Below are 17,927 nucleotides of genomic sequence, written 5' to 3' on the forward strand. Positions count from 1 at the left end.
AGTTTTGCTTATCATTTCGTGTCGAAAATCATCTACTTATCATCCTTAGGAAATTGCCTGTTTATTATTCCTAGTCTAGACACATCTTACTGCATTGATTGCATGAATAGTGTATAGACAAATCCATATCTTAGCGTATCTATTACTGTAGACTTTATCTGACACGTTTCCTTAATTTCCTCCGTAATCTACGGGATCTTCTGTACTATATTAGATATTCTATATACTTGGAATATTATCCGATAACTTAAAATCATTTCATATCAAAAATCCTCTAACTGATCATAAAAGATGGATCCTACACCTAGCTTGGATTCCATTAGTTCCGGAAGCAATTTCGAGATGCGTATTAAAGTAGACTCCGAAGTCAATGAACCCGAGGTGTCTCCACCGCTTGGCTATTTTTCTTTCTGGAGGAGATGAGGGTGGGTTCGAGACTTACTCACTCGATGGAGAAATGAAGAAGGCAAGCCCTACCGTGAACCAAACTTACCTCCTAACATCGTAGAAAATGATGTACTCACCGGTGAACCTATGTGCAACACTGTATTCACCCTTCTTGCTAAAGTTTTCCACCTCGAAGGTCGCGTTACTGCAATCTCATAAAATATTCAACCTCTACTTCCGAATACCAATCGAAGGGGAATATTAGAAGAAGTTAGGGAACTTCGAATTGATAATCAAGATCTATCGAATCAGATGAGTGGATGGATAGAAATGATAGAGGGTAGGATAGAAACCTGACAAGAATGGTGCGTAATTTACAAGCTATACTTACTACACCAACATCATCACCAACCTCAACACCAACAACACTTGTAGCACCGACAGCAACAGTACCACCATCAGCAGCACCAGCAGCATAACCAGTACCAACAACAACAACATCATCACATGTCTCAACCTCACAATCTATACCTCAAAGCATAATCATCGTTCTACGAATCGTTCTACATAAACTATCTTCATCCTTCATGGCGATTATGTAATCTCTAATGTTTTAGAGATTATGTACTCTATTTCTAGCCATAAATCTGATGAGTTTAATATCACAATGACTCATTATATCCACGATTACGTTTAAAGAAAATATATATGTATATATGTTTTCATAGAGATTGTAATTAAAATTTTTATTGTACAAACTGTTAATGGTGAAAATATTTTAATGGGTAGGTTGAAATGTCCCGCTCATATTGATTATAAACGTTCCATATTAATTGATTTCGTTGCGAGGTTTTGACCTCTATATGAGACATTTTTCAAAGACTGCATTCATTTTTAAAACAACCATAACCTTTATTTTATCAATAAAGGTTTCAAAAGCATTACGTAGATTATCAAATAATGATAATCTAAAATATACTGTTTACACACGACCATTACATAATGGTTTACAATAGAAATATATTACATTGACATATGTTTCTTGAATGCAGTTTTTACATAATATCATACAAACATGGACTCCAAATCTTGTCCTTATTTTAGTATGCAACAGCGGAAGCTCTTAATATTCACCTGAGAATAAACATGCTTTAAACGTCAACAAAAATGTTGGTTAGTAATAGGTTTAACCTATATATATCAAATCGTAACAATAGACCACAAGATTTCATATTTCAATATACATCCCATACATAGAGATAAAAATCATTCATATGGTGAACATATGGTAACCGACATTAACAAGATGCATATATAAGAATATCCCCATCATTCCGGGACACCCTTCGGATATGATATAAATTTCGAAGTACTAAAGCATCCGGTACTTTGGATGGGGTTTGTTAGGCCCAATAGATCTATCTTTAGGACTCGCGTCAATTAGGGTGTCTGTTCCCTAATTCTTAGATTACCAGACTTAATAAAAAGGGGCATATTCGATTTCGATAATTCAACTATAGAATGTAGTTTCACGTACTTGTGTCTATTTTGTAAATCATTTATAAAACCTGCATGTATTCTCATCCCAAAAATATTAGATTTTAAAAGTGGGACTATAACTCACTTTCACAGATTTTTACTTCATCGGGAAGTAAGACTTGGCCACTGGTCGATTCACGAACCTATAACAAATATGTACATATATATCAAAGTATATTCAAAATATATTTACAACACTTTTAATACATTTTGATGTTTTAAGTTTATTAAGTCAGCTGCCCTCGTTAGTAACCTACAACTAGTTGTCCAACGTTAGATGTACAGAAAAAAATTGATATATATTATCTTGAATCAATCCATGACCCAGTGTATACATGTCTCAGGCTAGATCACAACTCAAAGTATATATATTTTTGGAATCAACCTCAACCCTGTATAGCTAACTCCCACATTACTGCATATAGAGTGTCTATGGTTGTTCCAAATAATATATACACATGGGTCGATATGATATGTCAAAACATTTGCATACGTGTCTATGGTATCCCAAGATTACATAATATATTAGAATACATGTATAATACAATAAAAGTTAGCTAGGATATGATTAATATAGATTTGTTACCAATTTTCACGTTGCTACAACAAGAAAAATTATCCAATCTTGTTTTACCCATAACTTCTTCATTTTAAATCCGTTTTAAGTGAATCAAATTGCTATGGTTTCATATTGAAATCTATTTTATGAATATAAACATAAAAAGTATAGGTTTATAGTTGGAAATATAAGTTACAAGTCATTTTTGTAAAGGTAGTCATTTCAATCGAAAGAACGACGTCTAGATGACCATTTTAGAAAACATACTTCCACTTTGAGTTTAACCATGATTTTTGGATATAGTTTCATGTTCATAAGAAAAATCATTTTCCCAGAAGAAAAACTTTTAAATCAAAGTTTATCATAGTTTTTAATTAACTAACCCAAAACAGCCCGCGGTGTTACTACGACGGCGTAAATCCGGTTTTACGGTGTTTTTTGTGTTTCCAGGTTTTAAATCATTAAGTTAGCATATCATATAGATATACAACATGTGTTTAGTTGATTTTAAAAGTCAAGTTAGAAGTATTAACTTTTGTTTGCGAACAAGTTTAGAATTAACTAAACTATGTTCTAGTGATTACAAGTTTAAACCTTTGAATAAGATAGCTTTATATGTATGAATCGAATGATGTTATGAACATCATTACTACCTCAAGTTTTCTGGATAAAGCTACTGGAAATGAGAAAAATGGATCTAGCTTCAAAGGATCCTTGGATGGCTTGAAAGTTCTTGAAGCAGAATCATGACACGAAAACAGTTCAAGTAAGATTTTCACTCGAAATAAGATTGTTATAGTTATAGAAATTGAATCAAAGTTTGAATATGAGTATTACCTTGTATTAGAAAGATATCTTACTATAAATAAGAAAGATTTCTTGAGGTTAGATGATCACTCTACAAAATTGGAAGTAAGCTAGCAAACTTGGAAGTATTCTTGATTTTATGAAACTAGAACTTGTAGAATTTATGAAGAACACTTAGAACTTGAAGATAGAACTTGAGAGATATCAATTATATGAAGAAAATTGAAGAATGAAAGTGTTTGTAGGTATTTTTAGTCATTGGTGTATGGATTAGATATAAAGGATATGTAATTTTGTTTTCATGTAAATAAGTCATGAATGATTACTCATATTTTTGTAATTTTATGAGATATTTCATGCTAGTTGCCAAATGATGGTTCCCACATGTGTTAGATGACTCAGATGGGCTGCTAAGAGCTTATCATTGGAGTGTATATACCAATAGTAAATACATCTAAAAGCTGTGTATTGTACGAGTACGAATACAGGTGCATACGAGTAGAATTGTTGATGAAACTGAACGAGGATGTAATTGTAAGCATTTTTGTTAAGTAGAAGTATTTTGATAAGTGTCTTGAAGTCTTTCAAAAGTGTATGAATACATATTAAAACACTACATGTATATACATTTTAACTGAGTCGTTAAGTCATCGTTAGTCGTTACATGTAAGTGTTGTTTTGAAACCTTTAGGTTAACGATCTTGTTAAATGTTGTTAACCCAATGTTTATAATATCAAATGAGATTTTAAATTATTATATTATCATGATATTATGATGTACTAATATCTCTTAATATGATATATATATATACATTAAATGTCGTTACAACGATAATCGTTACATATATGTCTCATTTCAAAATCATTAAGTTAGTAGTCTTGTTTTTACATATGTAGTTCATTATTAATATACTTAATGATATGTTTACTTATCATAATATCATGTTAACTATATATATAACCATATATATGTCATCATATAGTTTTTACAAGTTTTAACGTTCGTGAATCACCGGTCAACTTGGGTGGTCAATTGTCTATATGAAACCTATTTCAATTAATCAAGTCTTAACAAGTTTGATTGCTTAATATGTTGGAAACACTTAATTAAGTAAATAACAATTTCATTTAATATATATATAAACATAGAAAAGTTCGGGTCACTACAGTACCTACCAGTTAAATAAATTTTGTCCCAAAATTTTAAGCAGTTGGAGGTGTTGACTTATCTTCTGGAAATAAATGCGGGTATTTCTTCTTCATCTGATCTTCTCATTCCCAGGTGAACTTGGGTCTTCTACGAGCATTCCATCGAACCTTAACAATTGGTATCTTGTTTTGCTTAAGTCTTTTAACCTCACGATCCATTATTTCGACGAGTTCTTCGATGAATTGAAGTTTTTCGTTGATTTGGATTTCATCTAACAGAATAGTGAGATCTTATTTAGCAAAACAATTCTTCAAATTCGAGACGTGGAAAGTGTTATGTACAGCTGCGAGTTGTTGAGGTAACTCAAGTCGGTAAGCTACTGGTCCGACACGATCAATAATCTTGAATGGTCCGATATACCTTAGATTTAATTTCCCTCATTTACCAAATCGAACAACACCTTTCCAAGGTGCAACTTTAAGCATGACCATCTCTCCAATTTCAAATTCTATATCTTTTCTTTTAATGTCAGCGTAGCTCTTTTGTCGACTTTGGGCGGTTTTCAACCGTTGTTGAATTTGGATGATCTTCTCGGTAGTTTCTTGTATTATCTCCGGACCCGTAATCTGTCTATCCCCCACTTCACTCCAACAAATCGGAGACCTGCACTTTCTACCATAAAGTGCTTCAAACGGTGCCATCTCAATGCTTGAATGGTAGCTGTTGTTGTAGGAAAATTCTGCTAACGGTAGATGTCGATCCCAACTGTTTCCAAAATCAATAACACATGCTCGTAGCATGTCTTCAAGCGTTTGTATCGTCCTTTCGCTCTGCCCATCAGTTTGTGGATGATAGGCAGTACTCATGTCTAGACGAGTTCCTAATACTTGCTGTAATGTCTGCTAGAATCTTGAAATAAATCTGCCATCCCTATCAGAGATAATAGAGATTGGTATTCCATGTCTGGAGATGACTTCCTTCAAATACAGTCGTGCTAACTTCTCCATCTTGTCATCTTCTTTTATTAGCAGGATGTGTGCTGATTTGGTGAGACGATCAACTATTACCCAAATAATATCAAAACCACTTGCAGTCCTTGGCAATTTAGTGATGAAATCCATGGTAATATTTTCCCATTTCTATTCCAGGATTTTGGGTTGTTGAAGTAGACCTGATGGTTTCTGATGCTCAGCTTTGACCTTAGAACACATCAAACATTCTCCTACGTATTTAGCAACATCGGCTTTCATACCCGGCCACCAAAAATGTTTCTTGAGATCCTTGTACATCTTCCCCGTTCCAGGATGTATTGAGTATCTGGTTTTATGAGCTTTTCTAAGTACCATTTCTCTTATATCTCTAAATTTTGGTACCCAAATCCTTTCAGCCCTATACCGGGTTCCGTCTTCCCGAATATTAAGATGCTTCTCCATTCCTTTGGGTATTTCATCCTTTATATTAACCTCTTTTAAGACTCCTTGTTGTGCCTCCTTTATTTGAGTAGTAAGGTTATTGTGAATCATTATATTCATAGATTTTACTCGAATGGGTTCTCTGTCCTTCCTGCTCAAGGCGTCGGCTACCACATTTGCCTTCCCCGGGTGGTAACGAATCTCAAAGTCGTAATCATTCAACAATTCAATCCACCTACGCTGCCTCATATTCAGTTGTTTCTGATTAAATATGTGTTGAAGACTTTTGTGGTCGGTATATATAATACTTTTGACCCGATATAAGTAGTGCCTCCAAGTCTTTAATGCAAACACAATCGCACCTAATTCCAAATCATGCGTCGTATAATTTTGTTCGTGAATCTCCAATTGTCTAGACGTATAAGCAATCACCTTCGTTCGTTGCATTAATACACAACTGAGACCTTGCTTTGATGCGTCACAATAAATCACAAAATCATCATTCCCTTCAGGCAATGACAATATAGGTGCCGTAGTTAGCTTTTTCTTCAATAACTGAAACGCTTTCTCTTGTTTATCCTTCCATTCAAATTTCTTCCCTTTATGCGTTAATGCAGTCAAGGGTTTTGCTATTCTGGAAAAGTCTTGGATGAACCTTCTGTAGTAACCAGCTAGTCCTAAAAACTGGCGTATGTGTTTCGGAGTTTTCGGGGTTTTCCACTTTTCAACAGTTTCTATCTTTGCTGGATCCACCTTAATACCTTCTTTGTTCACTATGTGACCAAGGAATTGAACTTCTTTCAACCAAAATGCACACTTTGAAAACTTAGCGTACAATTCTTCCTTCCTCAATACTTCTAACACCTTTCTCAAATGTTCACCGTGTTGTTGGTCATTCTTTGAGTAAATAAGTATGTCATCAATGAAAACAATGACAAACTTATCAAGGTATGGTCCACACACTCGGTTCATAAGGTCCATGAACACAGCTGGTGCATTAGTTAAACCAAACGGCATGACCATAAACTCGTAATGACCGTAACGTGTTCTGAAAGCAGTCTTTGGAATATCATCTTCTTTCACCCGCATTTGATGATACCCGGAATGTAGGTCAATCTTTGAATAAATAGACAAGCCTTGTAGTTGATCAAATAAGTTGTCGATTCTCGGTAGTGGGTAGCGGTTCTTGATGGTAAGTTTGTTCAACTCTCGGTAGTCGATACACAACCTGAATGTACCATCTTTCTTCTTGACAAACAAAACAGGAGCTCCCCACGGTGATGTGCTTGGTCGAATGAAACCACGCTCTAAAAGTTCTTGTAATTGGCTTTGCAGTTCTTTCATCTCGCTGGGTGTGAGTCTGTAAGGAGCACGAGCTATTGGTGAAGCTCCTGGTACAAGATCTATTTGAAATTCAACGGATCAATGTGGGGGTAATCCCGGTAATTCTTTCGGAAATACATCGAGTAATTCTTTTGCGACGGGAACATCATTGATGCTCTTTTCTTCAGTTTGTACTTTCTCGACATGTGCTAGAACAGAATAGCAACCTTTTCTTATTAGTTTTTGTGCCATCAAATTACTAATAAGATGTAGCTTCGTGTTGCCCTTTTCTCCGTACACCATTAAGGGTTTTCCTTTTTCTCGTATAATGCAAATTGTATTTTTGTAACAAACGATCTCTGCTTTCACTTCTTTCAACCAGTCCATACCGATTATCACATCAAAACTCCCTAACTCTACTGGTATCAAGTCAATCTTAAATGTTTCGCTAACCAGTTTAATTTCTCGATTCCGACATATATTATTTGCTGAAATTAATTTACCATTTGCTAATTCGAGTAAAAATTTACTATCCAAAGGCGTCAATGGACAACTTAATTTAGCACAAAAATCTCTACTCATATAGCTTCTATCCGTACCCGAATCAAATTAAACGTAAGCAGATTTATTGTCAATAAGAAACGTACCCGTAACAAGCTCCGGGTCTTCCTGTGCCTCTGCCGCATTAATATTGAAAACTCTTCCGCGGCCTTGTCCATTCGTATTCTCCTGGTTCGGGCAATTTCTAATGATGTGGCCCGGTTTTCCACATTTATAACAAACTACATTGGCATAACTTGCTCCGACACTACTTGCTCCGCCATTACTCGTTCTGACACCATTTGTTCCTTTCGTTCTATTAACCTCTGGTCCGTAGACCTCACACTTCGCTGCGCTATGACCATTTCTTTTACACATGTTGCAAAATTTGTTGCAGAACCCCGAGTGATACTTTTCACACCTTTGGCAGAGCTGCTTCTGATTGTTATTGTTGTTGCGGTTATTATTGTTGCTGGGATGATTGTTGTAGTTGCTGTTGTTGTTGTTGTTGTTGTTGTTGTTGTTGTTGTTGTTGTTGTTGTTGTTGTTGTTGTTGTTGGGCCGTTTGTTGTAGTTGCGATTGATGTTGCGATTGTTGGGATAGTTGTTGCGATTATTGTTGTAATTGCTGTTATTGTTGTATTGGTGATTCTTATCACCGTTTTCCTCCCACTTTCTTTTGACTTGCTTCACATTGGCCTCTTCAGCAGTCTGTTCTTTAATTCTTTCTTCAATCTGGTTCACTAGTTTGTGAGCCATTCTACATGCCTGTTGTATGGAGTCGGGCTAGTGTGAACTTATATCTTCTTGGATTCTTTCCGTTAATCCTTTCACAAACACGTCGATCTTCTCTTCCTCATCTTCGAACGCTCCCGGACACAATAGGCATAATTCTGTGAATCATCTTTCGTACGTGGTAATATCAAATCCTTGGGTTCGTAACCCTCTAAGTTCTGTCTTGAGCTTATTAACCTCGGTTCTGGGATGGTACTTCTCGTTCATCAAGTGCTTGAATGCTGACCACGGTAGTGCGTAAGCATCATCTTGTCTCACTTGCTCTAGATAGGTATTCCACCATGTTAACACAGAACCTGTGAAGGTATGCATAGCGTACTTCACTCTGTCCTCTTCAGTACACTTACTTATGGCAAACACCGATTCGACCTTCTCGGTCCACCGTTTCAATCAGATCGGTCCTTCGGTTCCATCAAATTCCAAAGGTTTGCAGGCAGTGAATTCTTTGTAGGTGCATCCTACACGATTTCCTGTACTGCTAGATCCAAGGTTATTGTTGGTATGTAGTGCAGCCTGTACTGCGGCTATGTTTGAAGCAAGAAAGGCACGAAATTCCTCTTCGCTCATATTCAAGGTGTGTCGAGTAGTCGGTGCCATTTCCTTCAAAATAGTCAAATGAAACGAGTTAATCATATAGAATATCAAGAGTAGTCAATAGTATTTCGTAGCGTAATATGAACTTATTTATAAAAGCTTTTTCTTCATATTAGCGTTTTATACTCTTTAATTTGGGTAGTACCTACCCGTTAAGTTCATACTTAGTAGCTAACATACCATTTCAACTACTACAATTCTATATGAAAAACTAATCACAAAAAAAAAAAAATAATATCATATTCAAACCTTTATACAATAACTTGCAAACTTACAATACCGCTTTTTTTTTTTTTACATATAGCATGAAATATAGCACATAAAACTTTGATACAAAGTAGTTGCGAAGATAATTCTAGTTAATAAATAAGGCGTTCAGCAAAGGCAATAAAGACACGTAATTCATACGTCCAGAAACAAGTCATACATTCTGGTTTTACTAATACCACTTCCCATCCTTGGTTTTGTGGAACATAACCGTTGTGACCGATAGTAAGACAATGTGTTGTAACTTCGTCAAAAGGATGAAGGTTACGTAATGACCAACAGTCTCGTAATAACCTTAAAACCTCATTTCTTACCCCAATTACCGACTCCGTCACTTGTGGGAACGTTTTGTTTAATAGTTGTAGCCCAATGTTCTTGTTCTCACTTTGGTGAGAAGCGAACATTACTAACCCGTAAGCATAACATGCTTCTTTATGTTGCATGTTAGCCGCTTTTTCTAAATCACGAAGTCCTATATTCGGATATATTGAGTCAAAATAATTTCTTAACCCGTTGCGTAAAATAGCATTTGGGTTCCCCGCATATATATGCGTCAAAATAAACACATCGTAACTTATGGATTTCCCAATGTGATATCCCCCATCTTTCGAACGAAAGCCTTTTATAAATCAAGGCATTCTTGGAACGTTCTTCGAATGTCTTACAAACTGATCTCACCTTAAATAGTTGTGCCGAGGAATTCTGACCGACTCTAGACAAGATTTCATCAATCATGTCTCAGGGTAGGTCTCTTAAAATATTGGGTTGTCTATCCATTTTGTGTTTTTATACTGTAAAATAGACAAGAGTTAGATTCATAAAAAAAAATACTTATTAATACAAGCAATTTTTACATATATCATAAAGGATAAGCACACTATATTACATATATTACACCACACGAATACAACTATCTTATTCCGACTCGCTCGTTTCTTCTTCTTCGGTTTTGATTCGTTTTGCCAAGTTTCTAGGGATATATGATGTTCCCCTAATACGAGCCGTCGTTTTCCACATTGGTTTAGGAAAACCTGGTGGTTTAGAGGTTCCCGGGTTATTGTCACAACTTAAGAAATAGGGGTGTTGACAATACATATAAAGTTCATCGGGTTTGGAATCAAATTTCTCTATTTTTATGCCCTTTCCCTTATTGTTCTCTTTTGCCTTATTAAATTGTGTTGGGGTTATTCCTATAACATCATCGGAATCCTTGTCGGGATCCGATTCATCGGAGAATTGGTAATCCTCCCAATACTTTGCTTCCTTGGCGGAAACACCATTGACCATAATTAACTTTGGTTGGTTGGTTGAGGATTTTCTTCTACTTAACCGTTTTATTATTTCCCCCACTGGTTCTATTTCTTCTTCCGGTTCCGATTCTTCTTCCGGTTCCGACTCTTCTTCCGGTTCCTCTTCAGGAACTTGTGAATCAGTCCACGAATCATTCCAATTTACATTTGACTCTTCATTATTATTAGGTAAGTCAATGGGACTTGTTCTAGAGGTAGACATCTATCACATAATATCAAACGCGTTAAGAGATTAATATATCACATAATATTCACATGTTAAAAATATATAGTTTCCAACAAAATTTGTTAAGCAATCATTTTTCAAGTAAACACGGTTGAAGTCCAGACTCACTAATGCATCCTAACAAACTCGATAAGATACACTAATGCAAAATTCTGGTTCTCTAAGACCAACGCTCGGATACCAACTGAAATGTCCCGTTCATATTGATTATAAACGTTCCATATTAATTGATTTCGTTGCGAGGTTTTGACCTCTATATGAGACGTTTTTCAAAGACTGCATTCATTTTTAAAACAATCATAACCTTTATTTTATCAATAAAGGTTTCAAAAGCATTACGTAGATTATCAAATAATGATAATCTAAAATATACTGTTTACACACGACCATTACATAATGGTTTACAATAGAAATATATTACATCAACATATGTTTCTTGAATGCAGTTTTTACATAATATCATACAAACATGGACTCCAAATCTTGTCCTTATTTTAGTATGCAACAGCGGAAGCTCTTAATATTCACCTGAGAATAAACATGCTTTAAATGTCAACAAAAATGTTGGTTAGTTATAGGTTTAACCTATATATATCAAATCGTAACAATAGACCACAAGATTTCATATTTCAATATACATCCCATACATAGAGATAAAAATCATTCATATGGTGAACACCTGGTAACCGACATTAACAAGATGCATATATAAGAATATCCCCATCATTCCGGGAGACCCTTCGGATATGATATAAATTTCGAAGTACTAAAGCATCCGGTACTTTGGATGGGGTTTGTTAGGCCCAATAGATCTATCTTTAGGATTCGCGTCAATTAGGGTGTCTGTTCCCTAATTCTTAGATTACCAGACTTAATAAAAAGGGGCATATTCGATTTCGATAATTCAACCATAGAATGTAGTTTCACGTACTTGTGTCTATTTTATAAATCATTTATAAAACCTGCATGTATTCTCATCCCAAAAATATTAGATTTTAAAAGTGGGACTATAACTCACTTTCACAGATTTTTACTTCGTCGGGAAGTAAGACTTGGCCACTGGTCGATTCACGAACCTATAACAAATATGTACATATATATCAAAGTATATTCAAAATATATTTACAACACTTTTATTACATTTTGATGTTTTAAGTTTATTAAGTCAGCTGTCCTCGTTAGTAACCTACAACTAGTTGTCCAACGTTAGATGTACAGAAAAAAATTGATATATATTATCTTGAATCAATCCACGACCCAGTGTATACACGTCTCCGGCTAGATCACAACTCAAAGTATATATATTTTTGGAATCAACCTCAACCCTGTATAGCTAACTCCCACATTACTGCATATAGAGTGTCTATGGTTGTTCCAAATAATATATACACATGGGTCGATATGATATGTCAAAACATTTGCATACGTGTCTATGGTATACCAAGATTACATAATATATTAGAATACATGTATAACACAATATAAGTTAGCTAGAATATGATTAATATAGATTTGTTACCAATTTTCACGTTGCTATAACAAGAAAAATTATCCAATCTTGTTTTACCCATAACTTCTTCATTTTAAATCCGTTTTGAGTAAATTAAATTGCTATGGTTTCATATTGAACTCTATTTTATGAATCTAAACAGAAAAAGTATAGGTTTATAGTCAGAAATATAAGTTACAAGTAGTTTTCGTAAAGGTAGTCATTTCAGTCGAAAGAACGACGTCTAGATGACCATTTTAGAAAACATACTTCCACTTTGAGTTTAACCATGATTTTTGGATATAGTTTCATGTTCATAAGAAAAATTATTTTCAGAGAAGAACAACTTTTAAATCAAAGTTTATCATAGTTTTTAATTAACTAACCCAAAACAGCCCGCGGTGTTACTACGACGGCGTAAATCCGGTTTTACGGTGTTTTTCGTGTTTCCAGTTTTTAAATCATTAAGTTAGCATATCATATAGATATAGAATATGTGTTTAGTTGATTTTAAAAGTCAAGTTAGAAGGATTAACTTTTGTTTGCGAACAAGTTTAGAATTAACTAAACTATGTTCTAGTGATTACAAGTTTAAACCTTCGAATAAGATAGCTTTATATGTATGAATCGAATGATGTTATGAACATCATTACTACCTCAAGTTTTCTGGATAAAGCTACTGTAAATGAGAAAAATGGATCTAGCTTCAAAGGATCCTTGGATGGCTTGAAAGTTCTTGAAGCAGAATCATGACACGAAAACAGTTCAAGTAAGATTTTCACTCGAAATAAGATTTCTATAGTTATAGAAATTGAATCAAAGTTTGAATATGAGTATTACCTTGTATTAGAAAGATATCTTACTGTAAATAAGAAAGATTTCTGGAGGTTGGATGATCACTCTACAAGATTGGAAGTAAGCTAGCAAACTTGGAAGTATTCTTGATTTTATGAAACTAGAACTTGTAGAATTTATGAAGAATACTTAGAACTTGAAGATAGAACTTGAGAGAGATCAATTAGATGAAGAAAATTGAAGAATGAAAGTGTTTGTAGGTATTTTTGGTCGTTGGTGTATGGATTAGATATAAAGGATATGTAATTTTGTTTTCATGTAAATAAGTCATGAATGATTACTCATATTTTTGTAATTTTATGAGATATTTCATGCTAGTTGCCAAATGATGGTTCCCACATGTGTTAGATGACTCAGATGGGCTGCTAAGAGCTGATCATTGGAGTGTATATACCAATAGTACATACATCTAAAAGCTGTGTATTGAACGAGTACGAATACGGGTGCATACGAGTAGAATTATTGATGAAACTGAACGAGGATGTAATTGTAAGAATTTTTGTTAAGTAGAAGTATTTTGATAAGTGTCTTGAAGTCTTTCAAAAGTGTATGAATACATATTAAAACACTACATGTATATACATTTTAACTGAGTCGTTAAGTCATCGTTAGTCGTTACATGTAAGTGTTGTTTTGAAACCTTTAGGTTAACGATCTTGTTAAATATTGTTAACCCAATATTTATAATATCAAATGAGATTTTAAATTATTATATTATCATGATATTATGATGTACGAAAATGTAAGATCCTGTTTTCTTTTTGGGTTTGGACGCCGTCCAAACATTTGGGACGCCGTCCAAACATTTGGGACGCCGTCCCAGTTTGAAGACCTGGACGCCGTCCAACATTTTGGACGCCGTCCAGAATGGCTGGCAGGCATGTCTTTTTGCTATTAATTATTTTAGATGGGTATTTTGGTAATTTCACTTCTTGGACGAATTTTAAAGCCCTAGATCAGTTTTGGGAGTCTCATTACTCCATTCACAACCACCAAACATCATCTACTTTAATTCTAGAGAGAGAGTGCTCTTAAGTGTGAGAAAGCTCAAATAGGAGAGGAAGAAGCTTGTTTCGGGTTCTAGCTCGAGCATTAAAGTTGTTCATCTCCTCGTTAGCTTCGTTTTGATTGTGGTGGTAAGCCCTAAACTTGATTACCTTAGTTTAATGTGTTTAAGGGTTAGGGTTTGGGTTAGTATTGCACATAAAACCCATTTGTGAGTAATTTGGGGTTTTGGGTAAGTTTGGGTCATGAAGACCCAAATGGTGACTAACTTAGGGTTTTGAAATGTTGAAATATGTAAATGGGTCTTAAAGGCCTAATAGATCACTAGTACACCTATAGTTAGTGTTAGTGGGAGTCATTTGGGTTGTGGGTGACCCAAATGGGTATGTTGACCTTGAAATGGGTCAAATGGGTCTTTGATGACCTAGGTTGTCTTGCATGCGTGAAAATGAGGCAACTTGTTGTTTAAATGCGTGTTAAGACCTTAAATGGCTAGAATTAGGGTTTTTGGTGAAGTTAACCCATTATTAGGGTTAAAGGTGCAAAATGGGTCTGGATTGCACTTAGGGTCAAAAGACTCTAGATTGTTGAGTGAGTTGCTTGACCGACTTGAGTTGTGAATTGATTATGTGCTAAAATGTAATAGGTACGTTACATTGACGTTGCAAGTTCGGTTATCTTACACGAAGACTTTGAGGTGAGTGGAATAATTATATGCGTAGGTATATAATGTATCAATTTGTTGTAGCGTGAAATGTGTAGTGTCGAGGTGTTAAGACACCACGTTTCACGTGAAGAGTGTAGCATCGAGGTGTTAAGATGCCACTCGGGTGTAGCATCGAGGTGTTAAGATGCCACCTAGGAGTGTAGTGTAGAGGTGTTAAGACACCACTCCGTAAAATAATGAGTGAAGCATCGAGGTGTTAAGATGCCACTCGGGGTGAAGTGCCGAGGTGTTAAGGTGCCACCCTAGGGGTTAGTGGTGCGAGGTGTTAAGTGCCCTAACGGATGTTGTGAACACCGATGGCGTTTTCGCGAGCTCCGTTCCCTGTACTATTGGTTAACCATGGTTATTTGTGTTGTAAACATACTATATTATTCGAGTTATATTTATATGCGGATGTTATGCTAGCTTGGGGGTATTGGCGAATTATAGCTTGTTATTGCGACGATAAGCTAATGTTGTTTGCTAGCATGTTTGCGGTTGTGTAAGTGTATGCAAGTAGGTATAATTATATATGTATTCGTATAATTATTGCATTCACTAAGCTTTGCTTACCCTCTCGTTATTTACCTTTTTTTTATAGGCTCGGGCGTTGACAAGGGTAAGAGCGTTCAATTGGATTAGTGACTCCCGCTTGTTTTGTTAGGGGATGCTTTTGGGTGTTAGCTTTTGGAGTTCGACCAAGATTGGGTAGTTTAACCCCAAACACCATGCTCTAGTGTCGTTTGGAACTTAAACTTATATTTGGTCGAAACTTTTATTTTTGAACGAAACTCGTAAAATGGGCGATGTGGGCCCGTTGATGTAAAACTTGATTTGATGATGAAAATCTCTTAGTTTCACTTATATTGACTTGTGGTAAAAAGGTTTTCATTTGAAAGTGTCGGGAAGCGGGTTTTCCGCTCGTGTGAGTTGGACCCATGATCAGTAGCTGGAAGACCATTGGGACGCCGTCCCAATTGCTTGGATGCCGTCCCAGTTGTTTTGAGCTGGACGCCGTCCCAAACTTTGGACGCCGTCCCACCTTTCTGAGCTGGACGCCGTCCAGGATTCTGGACGCCGTCCAGATGCACTGACATAGAATTTTTTTTTTTTTTGGTACGCGTCTAAGGGATTTAAGATGTCGGGTTGTTACAAGTGGTATCAGAGCATGGTCTAAGGGATTTAGGCGACTTGAGATAGGTGCCTAGACTTAGACTTTATTGTGTGAGCGCTTTATGCGGGACTTGTTGGACTTTGGGTCTAATCGGGAATGGTGAGTGCTTTGGTTTATGAGAATTAACCTTGTGCTAATTGTTTTGTGTTGTGTTTAGCAATCATCAAGCAAGACGGACGTTGTACTAGCAAGTTAATGCGACGTGCTCGCGTAACAACGATTAGCTACCGTTGTTATGGGTGCAAATCGTGATAAACAAGCGATGTACGACGATTGTTGAGCGAGATGGAGTAGTGTGGCATATATGTATATACATATGTAATTTGTCCTTTCATTTTTGTGGTTTAACCTATTTCGTTTTATAGAATGAAGACGAGAAACGGTCCCGATCATGATAACGGAAGTACAAGCGAGGACGCCGAGTTTTCGGCCAAGGTTGAGGCCGTCTTTAAAAAGTTAAAAGCGGATTTTCTTACGGACGTCCGAAAGGTCTTTCAAGATTCGGTCGATGGGCAGGTGACCGATTTGATAAATGAACGAATGAAGGCCACTATCGAAGGGGCCCTTGATGCTAGAAACATTTATCCTCGTGGTGAAGGAGGTGAAGGAAGGCGGGACTTCCACTACAAGAATTTCAAGGACGCTCAACCCCCGATGTTTAATGGGGTACGAGATCCTTTAAAAAGTACATGTTGGATCTCCGACATCGAGGGAGCTTTCCGTACCTCGGAATGTCCTCCCGAGAAGAAGGCGAGGTATGGCTCTAGCATGCTACGAGAAGAGGCTAAGTTATGGTGGGATGATAAAATCAACTTGTATGGTGAGGAACAATGTATGGGCTTGACGTGGTAAGAGTTTAAGAAGGAGTTTTTCAAGGAATACCGAACTTCTTCCGATCTCGATAGAATCCGGGACGAGTTGCACCATTTGCAACAAGGTTCCATGGATTTGGTTACCCTCAAGTCTACATTCTTGGCAAAGACTCGTTTTTGCCCGGAGTATGTTGGTGATGCACAAGCTAATGAAGGATTTCTACCGCACTTTGAATGATGAGTACAAGGGTAAGATTAGTCGGGTTATGGCTAAGTCTTTTGACGAGTTATTTGAATTGGCTCGGGGTTTTGAACCGGAGGTTCCGAGGAAGAGTGATTTCACTTTTTCAAAGAGAAAGTTTGAAGGTTTTAGTTACTCTAACTCTTCAAACAAGAAGAACAAGAACAAGAAGGGTTCCGAAAGTGTCAATAGCGTGAAGAAGGGCGCTATCGGTGGTTTTTCTTATGCATGCTACAATTGTGGGCAACCGGTCATATGGCTCGTGAATGTCCGAAACCATTTTCCGGAAACAAAATCACTTGTTTTAATTGCAGAAAAGAAGGGCATAAGAAGCCGGAGTGTCCCGACTTGTGCAATGATAATGTTAAGCGGTTAGAGAAGGCGGCGGGTACGCCAAGGGGTCGAAATTATTTGATGACCAATGATGAAGCCAAGCAATCAAACGAAGTTATCTCAGGTACTTTCGTGGTTAATTCTAATCCGGTAAGAATTCTATTTGATAGCGGTGCAAATTTGTCGTTTGTGTCTCCTAAATTTGTGCCTAAACTTGATAGACCGTTAGCTAAGTTAAGTCGTCCGGTAGAAGTCGAAATAGCGGACGGCAAGACGGTGCTAGTGGTTGATGTGTGTGAAAATTGTGATGTTGTTTTCGGTGCCGAAACCTTTAAAATTAATCTCATTCCCATGACCTTGGGCGATTTTGATATTGTCGTTGGTATGGATTGGCTCGATCGTT

This window comes from Rutidosis leptorrhynchoides, chromosome 5 (genome assembly GCF_046630445.1).
Source record: "Rutidosis leptorrhynchoides isolate AG116_Rl617_1_P2 chromosome 5, CSIRO_AGI_Rlap_v1, whole genome shotgun sequence".
NCBI lineage: Eukaryota > Viridiplantae > Streptophyta > Magnoliopsida > Asterales > Asteraceae > Rutidosis > Rutidosis leptorrhynchoides.